The sequence below is a fragment of the Crocuta crocuta genome, unplaced genomic scaffold (assembly GCF_008692635.1).
Source record: "Crocuta crocuta isolate KB4526 unplaced genomic scaffold, BGI_CrCroc_1.0 scaffold16, whole genome shotgun sequence".
Lineage (NCBI taxonomy): Eukaryota > Metazoa > Chordata > Mammalia > Carnivora > Hyaenidae > Crocuta > Crocuta crocuta.
Window position 1 is genome coordinate 8,885,742 of NW_027531893.1, and position 10,450 is coordinate 8,896,191.

General features: G+C 51.5%; 1 long non-coding RNA gene across 1 annotated transcript; it reads left to right on the plus strand.

Moving 5' to 3' along the window:
* Window positions 1-8,943: 8,943 nt before the first annotated feature.
* LOC144239306 (uncharacterized) lies at window positions 8,944-10,021 on the plus strand. The gene is made up of 2 exons (XR_013337380.1): window positions 8,944-9,023; window positions 9,448-10,021. It is a non-coding gene; the product is annotated as an uncharacterized LOC144239306 (long non-coding RNA).
* Window positions 10,022-10,450: the final 429 nt, after the last annotated feature.

Consider the following 10,450-nt stretch of genomic DNA (forward strand, 5'->3'; position numbering starts at 1 on the left):
GGTTGGCACCTGGCGCCCAGCCCAGGCTCCCACAGACCTGTCTCCGGCCTGCCTGCAGTGCCCGATTACAGCCGTTTTTAAGAACCTGTCAGGGTTGACTCATACTTCCTTTGTTCCCAGCTGGGCTCGCTCAGGAGTGTCGCTGTTTTGCAAGGCTGGAGTCCGAGCCCCGCAGAGGTGAGCACTGGGGCAGGGGTGCTGCATGCCTGGCTGAACCTAAATGAGGGTCATGGCCCCCCAGAAAACCGCAGTGCCAGAACTGTTGGGAAACTACCCCTTTCTGACAGTTGAGGCATTCAAGGTCAGAGACACCGCTCTGAGGCTTCGGTGGGGTGTGGGGGGAGGGAGGAAGGTCATCCTGCCCATCCCTCTGCCCCCAGCTAAACCCAAGCACTGGCTGCCCTTGGGGGCCATTTTGGCTTTGGGCAAGTCACTGGACTTACTATGAAGCCTGGCTCTTGAGGGTAGATGTAGGACATGTTGATCCCTGGATATGTTTTTGTTTTGTTTTCTGGTTTGAGCTTCCTCCCCCTACTTTTAAAAAAAAAACAGGTGAAATTTATGTAAAATCAACCATTTCAAAATTTACGATTCAGAGGCACCTGGGTGGCTGAGTTGGTTAAGCAGCCGACTGTTGATTTTGGCTCAGGTCACGATCCCAGGGTTGTGGGATCGAGCCCCGAGTTGGGCTCCGAGCTGAGCATGGAGCCTGCTTGAGATTCTCTCTCTCCCTCTCTCTGCCCCTCCCCCAGCCACACAAACAAAGGCGTGTTCCTTGCAGGGGCCTGGGGTTGAAGCCGTGGGGAATTTGTTCTCAAGTCGGGCTGCAGACAGAGGTCCCATATGCAGGGAAGACATTGTTGCGGGATTCTCGCACAGAGAGTCATGCCACTGAGGCTTTTCTTTCCAGGAAGCACCTTTATTCCAGCCGGCATCGCTGGCCGTGTGGCGTGGGTCTTTTTAATATAGTTTTTACTTCTTTGTCTGCCATATACGGTAACGCACAAACATGCAGTCTGACGCAGTGCGCTCAAGTTACAAAGTTCTGCGAGATGTTGTCGCATACGCGAATGGCAAGGCTGCCTTGAGATGTTCTTTATTTTTTTTTCTTTGCTTCGGGAGGGGACCCTACCACACCAGGAGTTAGGATGACCCAGCCCCTAAATGGCACAGAAAGGGAAACTGAAGCTCAGAGGACAGCCTTGCCCGAGGCCGCCCAGCCAGGCGATGGTAGAGAAAGACCTGGACTCGGGGCTCCTGATTCCCCAGCCCTGTGCCCGCCAGGCCCCCCATCTTGGTTCCAGTGGCCGGTGTGTGGCGCATGAGTGTGTGACGGCAGTGTACCAGCTACGAGCATAGACTCTGGGGCCCGCCTTCTGGGGCCTCTATCCGGCTCAGTGTCTTACGAATTGTATGCATTCGAGTACCTTCTTGGACCCCTCCGAGCTCTAAGATGGGCACAATGATCTTGTCTCTTGTACAGGGCCATCAAGAGGCTTCAATAAGGCTCGTAACCATGCCAGGCACACAGTGAGGGCTTGATAAAGGCTAACTGTTTTCTTTCTCTTTTAAAATTTGTTTAAGACCTTATGACGAGTCGCCTGCTCCACCAACTGAGCCACCCAGGCGCCCCGAGAGCTATCTTAAGGAAGGAATTAATGACAGGAAGCTGTCAGGGCTGAGATAGACCTCGGGGCCTTCACAGGTCTGCCGGAGACAGCACAGATCTCCTTCTTGGTGGCTTGTGATGTACTGAAAAGCCAAGGAAAATGTGGGTCCGTTCTAGCCAGGGCCGTGCAGCCCGCAGCATGGGGGGGGAGTCTCCGCTCCTCTGAGCTGCTCTACATGGTAGCCATGAGCTGCCTGAGGCGACTGAGCACTTGGACTGTGGCTAGTGGGCTGGGAGGGGCTGTCAGTGTCCACGACACATTGAATTTCGAATTTTGAAGACTTGGTCTGTGCAAAGGTCCTGAGGTGGGAGGGTCCCTGGTGTGTCTGAGGCACCACAGGGAGGCAAGTGGGGTTGCAATGGAGCAAGTGAGGGGAGAGGGTAGGAGATGAAGGCAGAGAGGTGATTTAGTGGTGTCTCTTTCTACGTCTGCCCTCCGAGCGATGTCGCTCCTTTTGGGCAGGGGTTAGGTCTTCCTTGTAAGTCTCTACAGCCCCTGGGTCAGCACAGAGCCTGCCATGCTTGTTGAATGGATACCTGCCTGTTGATGGGAACTGAAGGCAGCTGAGCCGGACTGGGCAGGCGGGGCCCTCAGGTTACACCCCCACCTCGGTGACCAGTCAGTACGGAGCACAATGGCCCAGCCCCCAACTCCCTCCACCCCCTCTGGCACCACACTTCTGCAGAGCTGGTCCAGTGCCAGAACTTCTGGAGTTTACTTCTCCTTGCTGCACCTCTGTCCACCTGTCCTCCCCTCTGCCTGCCCACCAAACCACGTAACTCGTTACATTTCACAGCAAGCCGGAAACATCTAGACTCTGCCCCCTCAACCCGTATCCTTTGGCATGCATCTCACCAACTAAAATACAAGATCTGGTTTCTTGGGATTATTTTTTATTTTTTAATGTTTTTATTTATTTTTGAGAGACAGAGTGCGAGCAGGGGAGGGTCAGGGAGAGAGAGGGAGACACAGAATCCGAAGCAGGCTCCTGCAGGCTCTGAGCTGTCAGCACAGAGCCCAACACAGGGCTCCAACTCACGAACTGTGAGATCATGACCTAAGCTGAAGTTGCACGCTTAACCGGTTGAGCCACCCAGGCACCCCCAAGATTTGTTTGATAGAACTGTTTTTTGTTTGTTTTAAATCCTCCAGGGAATTCCTCCCTGGGTGACCCAGGATAGTGGGTACAGTCTCCTTCATCTGCAGGCCTGATTATTAAGGTACCTGAGAGGGACCCTTTGTTCCACGTGAAGATCAGAGTCCCTGGCTCCACCTCTGACTAGCTGTGTGGCTTTGGGGGTTGGGGCGGGGCGGGGGAGGGGAGTCACAGCAACTCTCCAAACCTCAGTTTCTTCATCTGTAAAATGGACCTAAGGAACGCAGTACTTCTTAGCGCTGTCATGAGAAGTAACTGAGACTCTGCCCACGAAGTACCCGGCAGGGTGCTTAGCACGTAGGACATGCACAGCTAATGACAACCATGGCTGGTTTTTTTTTTTTTTAATGTTTTTTTATTTATTTCTAGGAGAGAGAGAGAGAGAGNGGCCGTTTTGAAGATGTTTCTGCACGGACATCCTTCCAGAATAAACTTCTCTTCTTGGGGCGGGAGGGTTCGGTCTTTGTTCCTGGCAACCGGAAGCGTTTTAGCCAGATCTGCATGAGAACGGGTCAATGGGTAGGTTGAGTGTGAGTGAGGTCAAGGCCTGGAATTCCCCGTGTCTTACCTTTGTCCTCAGGGGGCAGGAAATTCCCTTTCAAGGGTCTTTGATCTTGCTAGGAAGCTGAAGGCATGGGGGGGGCGGGGCAGGAGGGAAGGTGCTCCAGGCCCAGGGTGAGGATGGCGGGCAGAGAGGGAGACAATCTTCCACGGAAGGGGGCTCACTCCGCATGCATTTACAGACCCGAGTCTCCTTGCTCACGACGGTAATTTAAAACACGGCTTTTGCAACCCCGGAAGCTGGCGAAACACCGCAGCCCCCTAGGTAGTTTTCCAGAGGTGCCAAGGAGCTGCCTATTCATTACCTCGCCAGCCACCCAGGTACCAGGGGAAGCGCTTGCACTGTAGAGCCCAAGACTGCAGACTGGTTGCCCACAGGCCAGAGCCCCCCCACAGACAGCTTTATTTGTCTGTTTGTTCGTTTAGCATCGAATACGTTGCCACCGTGTTTTTTTTTAATGTGGCGATCCCACATCGCAATGTCTTGGGAAATGAGATCTGGCAACAGCGGGCCCATGATGCCTGCGTGGCAGCCACGGGCTGAGTGTGACATATGGAGGCCAGCTTTTCACTGCTCTACCAGGTCCCCTGCCTGGCGTCTGAGCTTGCATCCCCGGTGTGGCTGCTGCAATGGGCCCAGATTCAAGTACTTATGAGTCAAGACAGAGTGCAGTGAGTACTGTAGATGTGTGAGAGTCACTCTTCGGGGGTGGGGGGTGGGGGTGACATCGGCCACGTATGAACCATTTCCAGCTGCCACAATACAAGAGAGCGCTGCGGGCATCTAGTGGGTGGAGGCCAGGGGTGCTGCCCCACGTCCGACAGCACACCTGGGACAGCCTTCACTATACACACCCACCCAGACCCAAATGTCAAAAGACACCTCCGATTAGGGGTGTCAGCAAACCGATCGCGAGGGGAGAAACTGACTTGAAAAATTAGCTCAACGATGTCTCCCTGAATAAAAGCGGTTTGCTGGTGGCGGGCACTTGGTGACGGAGCCAGGTTTCACCCGGGAGAGTTCGGGAGAAGGCGTGTCGGGCCCGGGACAGCACAGGTAAAGGTGGGGAGGCATCTTGGATGGGGGAGGACAACTGGAAGGCTAGTGAGATGACGAGAGTGGTCCCAGAGCATGAAGTTCGGGACCGGATGGACTTGGATTTGAATCCTGGCTCTACCCCTCACAGGCCTGTCAATGGCCTGAACCTCCGTTTTGTCTCCTGAAAAGTGAGGGTAAGAAATGAGGTTATGTGGGTACAGCCTCGTCTACGCCCACTTCTGCCTTTGCAGTCCGCATCCCAGCCATTCTGAAATGTTGGCAGTTTGCTCAATGCTTAGCTCTCTGTCTCTTCTCTGGGCGCTGAAGGTGTAGTGCCTGCTGCCTGGGGTCTCTCCCTTTACCCCAGCTCTCTTCCCCATCACTTCTCTGGCCTTCGGGTGGCCAGGAGAAGAGTTGGAGTCTCTATTGGTTAATGTGCCTGCTCCCCTCCTAACCCAGTAGCCTGGTTCTACGACAGCTCAGAGTTGAGGTGTAGAGGCCAGGATCCCATAGAGGCTAGAGCCAGAGAGGCCAGGGGCAGGCCACACAGCTTTCATGAGCCTGTTTGCTTATCTGCGTAGAACACAGTCTTCACAGGGTGTGGGAGTCCACGGGATCCTCCCTGCAAGCTCTTAGGGCAGGGCCTGGCTCAGTACATCTTAACTGCTTTTAGGAAGATCAAGCTCTCGCCGAATACCCTCTGTGCTTCAGGAGGCCCTGGGTGTACAAAGTCTCCTAAGGACAGGTCTTGACTTTAAGGATTTGCCTGGTTAAGGATTTGTGGATTTTGCTGACTGTGGATTTTGCTGACATACACTTTTGAGGGAGGAATTCCACTTCTAAGAATTTATCTGGAACATGTACAAACATTAGCTCCACATAGGTTCACAGTGTGAGTTTACGAAATGAAAAATTGGAAATGGTCTTCATGCCCAGCTCTAGGATAGTGGTTAGACAGGTCATCTGACAGATGAAACCTTATGAAGTCATTCGAGAGGAAGCAGAGAGATATTTGTTGCTACGGGGAAATGTTATTATTAAGGGGAAAATACATGAAACATTTGTATATCAAACATATGGACACTAATACACCCAAAAGTTTTTTTTAACTTAAAAAAAGTGATTTTTACCATTTTTTTGTTATTCCAGATTTCCTTCTCTAAATTTTCTACAATGAATGTTCATTTATTTTGTGAAAAAAATAGTTTAAGTTTTAAATTATTCATTTATTAAAATATAATAAAAATAGTAAGAAATTTCTGTCTTACCAGCTGTCCCCGTCTCTCTTCCCAGCCTTCTGTCGTGACTCGATTCTTTATCACCCCCAATGAACGTGGGCTCATCATGCTACTATGCCTGCCAGTATTTACGAGTATTGATTAACCTCCGAGCCATCCTACCATGCAAGGCGATGTAAACTGAATACTCACATTCTCAGGTGACTTGCATGGACACCAAGTTTTGAGATGGGTTGAAACAAGGTGCCTGCCTCCCTCTATGTACGTATTCTCTTGTGATTCGCCTCAGCCATCCACCCAGCCACCCGCTTGGGAACGTTTATTTACTTGACGTACGCATGCGCACTCTTGGACGCCGNTGACCTGCTGGCAAGCCTCGCCTGCAGTCCGCTTAGGCGCTTCGGATCCAGGGGCTGCCGTGGTCGGAATCCGCGGTGGAGGGACCCCCAGCATCAGTGTTTGTAACACGGCCCTTGCTCACAGGTGCTTTTCCTCCCCCGTCGGGTTTTGGCAAACACTGTGCATCCCTGAGGCCTAGACTCTGGAAGACTCTCCGCCACCGCTCCTTCGCGGAATGCCTTAGGCTGTAGTTCTCTAACGTTTGCCTCCGAAGTCAGCTCAGACGCACCCCGAGGGCTTGTTAGGGCTCGGCTATCTGACCTCTTCCCTGAGAACTTATACAGGTCTGGGTGAGGCTGAAAATTTGCATTTCTATTATTATTTTTTTTTTAATTTTTTTTTAAAAATTTATTTCTAGGAGAGAGAGAGAGTGAGCGAGCAGGGGAGGGGCAGAGAGAGAGGGAGACACAGAATCTGAAGAAACAGCCTCCAGGCTCTGAGCTGTGAGCACAGAGCCCGAGGTGGGGCCCGAACTCACCACCGGGAGATCCTGACCTGAGCTGAAGTCAGACGGTCAACCGACTGAGCCACCCAGGGGGCTCTCAAGTTAATTTTTGAGAGACCGAATGCGATCAGGGGAGGGGCAGAGAGACAGGGAGACAGAATCAGAAGCAGGCTCCAGGCTCTGAGCTGTCAGCACAGACCCCGAGGCAGAGCTTGAACTCTTGAACAGGTCAGGACCTGAGCCGAAGTCGGATAGTCGGATGCTTAACCTTAACTGAAGAGCTACCCAGGCCTCTCAAGAATGCATTTCTAACCAGCTGCCAGGTGTTGCCTAAATGGGTGGCCTTGGGTCCACACTGGCGGGCTGGATGGATCTTCCGGAAACCGGTATCTTCATCCTTAGGTTGCATTCCTGCCTCAGCCCTTTTCCAAGTGAGCTGCCTAGAGCACTTTACCTTTCTGGATCTGTCTTGCCTTTGTCAAAAAGGGGCCTGTTTGTGGATTCAGTAAAAAAAAACAAAAAAACAAAAAAAAAACCATTACCGCAGTGCCTGGCTCACAGTGAGGTTCTGAAAAACTGTGATTATTATTACTATGAAGTGCTCGTGCTCCCTTCTCCCCTCACCCCTTTGCCCCCTCCTTCAGCCTCATCTCTCTGCCCTCACCCCTGTAGCATCACGGGGTCAGCAGCCTCTTCAGATGGCCAGGAGCTGAAAATGTTTTTGGTTTTTGTTTTTTTACATTTTCAAATGGGGAAAAAAATCAGAAGATTTCACAACATGTGAAAAGGATAAGAAATTGAAATGCGTGGAGGCAGGAGTTAAGTTCGAGGAAAAAAAAATCATGGCACCAGCAGAGTGGGGGTGGCTGTGAAGAAGCAACAGCTAGAGAGAGAGCCGACTAGAAGCCATTGAGGAGGTCCGGGGCAGAGGATGCAGGCCTCTGGATGGAAAGGAGGGGGCGGGCCGGGGGGCACAGGAGCAGAGAGACGGGGAGAGACGCTGCTAGACGGGAGAGGAGAGGGTGTGGGTAGAATGAACACCGCTCAGGTTGTCTCATCTCAGGAAGGGAGGGCTCGCGCCAGTGAGGTCACCCACTCAGTTGTGGGTTCCTTCATGTAGATTTCCTGTCATCCTCCCCTGGTCGGGATCTCCATGGGCGTGTTCTTTCCTCGGGTCATCAGTGATTCTCCTTCTGAGGGTTCTGCGTCTCCCAGCGCATTAGAATTATTCAGACGGTATCGGCAGAGCATGATTTTAGCGCCAGCCCCTGTCACCAAGAAGCCCCACGCTGCTCGCTTCCCTAGAATCTGGAGGTGGGTTCAGAGAAACCTAAACCCCTCGGGCAAGGGGCAGAGATCGAGAGGGACAGCGTCAGCTTGCCAGGCTTCCTGCCGCCAGAGCCCTGGGGCCCGCCTGCAGACTCAGAAGCCCTGGTGACCCACGCGGCCTCGCGGGGGCATGCAGTGGGGGCCGCTGAGAGCTCGCCCTCCCCGCTGTGTTTGGGGTTTTTTCCACAATTGAGTTTTGTGTGGTTAAGACTGGCCAAGTTTTGCTTTCAAGGAGAGCCACTTCCCCAAGGGAATGGGAAGAGCGTCGTGGTTAGTATGTCATTAGACCGTCCAGACGGCAGCCCGCTCTCTCGTCGACTGGGTAGGACGTGCCTGGCTGGTGGCGGGCAGTGGCCCGGGCAGCTGGGATGCCAGGGTGGGGTGGCAGGGTGCCACAGCCAGCCGAGCTCTTCTGGCATCAAGGGACAGTTGGGTTTCCTTTGCGGCTGTCAGGGGGGTGTCTTTGCAGAAACAGGACTGGTCCTGGGCACGGACACTGGCCACACACCCTGTAACATTTGGGCAGGGAACGGATCAAGGAGAAAAGCTGGCACGGGGTGGGGGTGGGGTGCCCCTGCTTCAGAACCTACTCTGATGTGAGTCTCTTCCATTCCATGGGCGTCATAGTTCTTGCACGATGAGAGCTTGCTGCGATTTTGTTACAACGTTTTTAACCCAGGAGCCAAAGGTAACCCGATGTCCCCCTCCAGGTTAAATGTTGAACTCCCTGTCTATGTATATATGTATAAATAGATATTATGTATCGTCTGTGTGTATATTAGATCCTGTCACGGACGGTCACGGACGGCCTTGGCATTTTGGTATCTACTCCCTCCCCCGCTCCTTTTTATGTCTCTAATTCGCCTCTCGGACAAAGTGAAGCTCTCTGAAGGACAGGGTCTCTGTGTTGTGTCTGTTTTCTGCATCAATGTGAACATCACCATGGGCTCTTCTTCTTCTAGGAAAGTATGTGATGGTCATGGGAGTGGTCCAGGCGTGCGGCCCTGAGCCCTGCCTTCAGGCTGTGAAGATGACAGATCTTTCCGACAACCCCGTCCACGAACGCATGTGGGAACTAGAGGTGGAAGATTTACACAGGACTATTCCTTAGACGGCATTGGAACCGTTGCTAAAAACAACAGAAATCCTGAAACAGTTTAGGTTCCGGTCCATGTGGATTTCACAGGTACCATTCCGTGTATGTTCCTCAGAAACTTCTCAAAGAGCCTCGCTCTGGCTGCCCGAGGACCCCAGAGGTTGGATTTGCAAACGCTGGGACACTCCCTTTAACTCAGCCCCCACACCCCTTGCTCTGACAACTGTTTGCTGATGAAAAGCAGATGTGAGCTCTGTTTTTGGTTTCCTTGGGCTTTTTTCCCCTTTGGTTGATGTGTGTTCATTCCCTGTAAAGCACGCAGAAATCCCGTGTTGCATCTTCCCAGTTTTATGAGTGCCGAGAACTTTGTCTGTGGCTGCCGTGAACCTGTTTTTACCAGGCAGAATCTGAACGTCACTCCTTGCTGGCGGTGATTGAATCGTGGTTGTGGGCAGGGCAGCCGACGTCCGGAAATGGGAATGACCTTGTGGCCCGCCTCTTCTCCCGTGCACAGCTTCCATATCCAGGCTGCACGCCAGTCAGTGTTTGCCTGCTGTGGACACCAGCAGCCTCTTGGAGAAGGTTCTCGCCTCTGAACCATTTAAGGTACATTTGCTGGAGACACGGATGATACCACCTGCCATTCTTCCTCACCTGGAGATGTGGAAATGGTTTGAAAGTTTCTCATTGAAACGAACGTCAGGATTGAGAATGACTTGTAAACATTAATAAACTTCTGTGTCATAACTTTTGGTGAGACCCTGTAAGGGAGCAACCTTCCAGTGTAGAGGCTTTTTCTTTTGTTTCCCATTCTCAGTTTTATTGAGATAGAATCAGCACAGGGCACTATAGACATGTAAGTTGTGTGGCGTAATGATGTTAGAGTTATTATGTTTTCTGGAAGGAATGACTTTCGTGATTGTAATCAATGTGGGTTTCTGCTCTCTGCGACTTACTCCTGCCTTTGTTTTCCTGGGATTGTAAATATCAGGGGAGTCCAATTACATTCCTACATTGCTGTAGAGTTTTGTTGGGTTACAGATCTTCTGCCACTAATAAATTATATGTTGTATCTTTTTAAAAATGGATGATTTTGGCAGCTCCTGGCTGGATCAGTTAGTAGAGCATGCGACTCTTGATCTGGGGGGTTATTGATTTCGAGCCCCATGGTGGGCGTGGAGCCTACTTTAAAAAAAAAAAAAAAAGACTGTTTCTTGGAATAGCTTTAGATTTATAGAAAAAAAGCAGGAAGTACAGACTTCCCATAGACCCCACCCCTGAGGTTCTATTATTAATGTCTTGCATCAGTGTGGCGCATTTGTTAGAATTAATGACCCACATTGATATTACTAACTAATGTCCATAGTTGCATTAGGGGGTCTCTCTTTGTTTTTTTATTTTTTAAAAAATTTTTAAATGTTATTTATTTATTTCTGAGAGAGAGACACACACACAGCGTGAGCAGGGGAGGGTCAGAGAGAGAGGGAGACACAGAATCCGAAGCAGGTTCCAGGCTC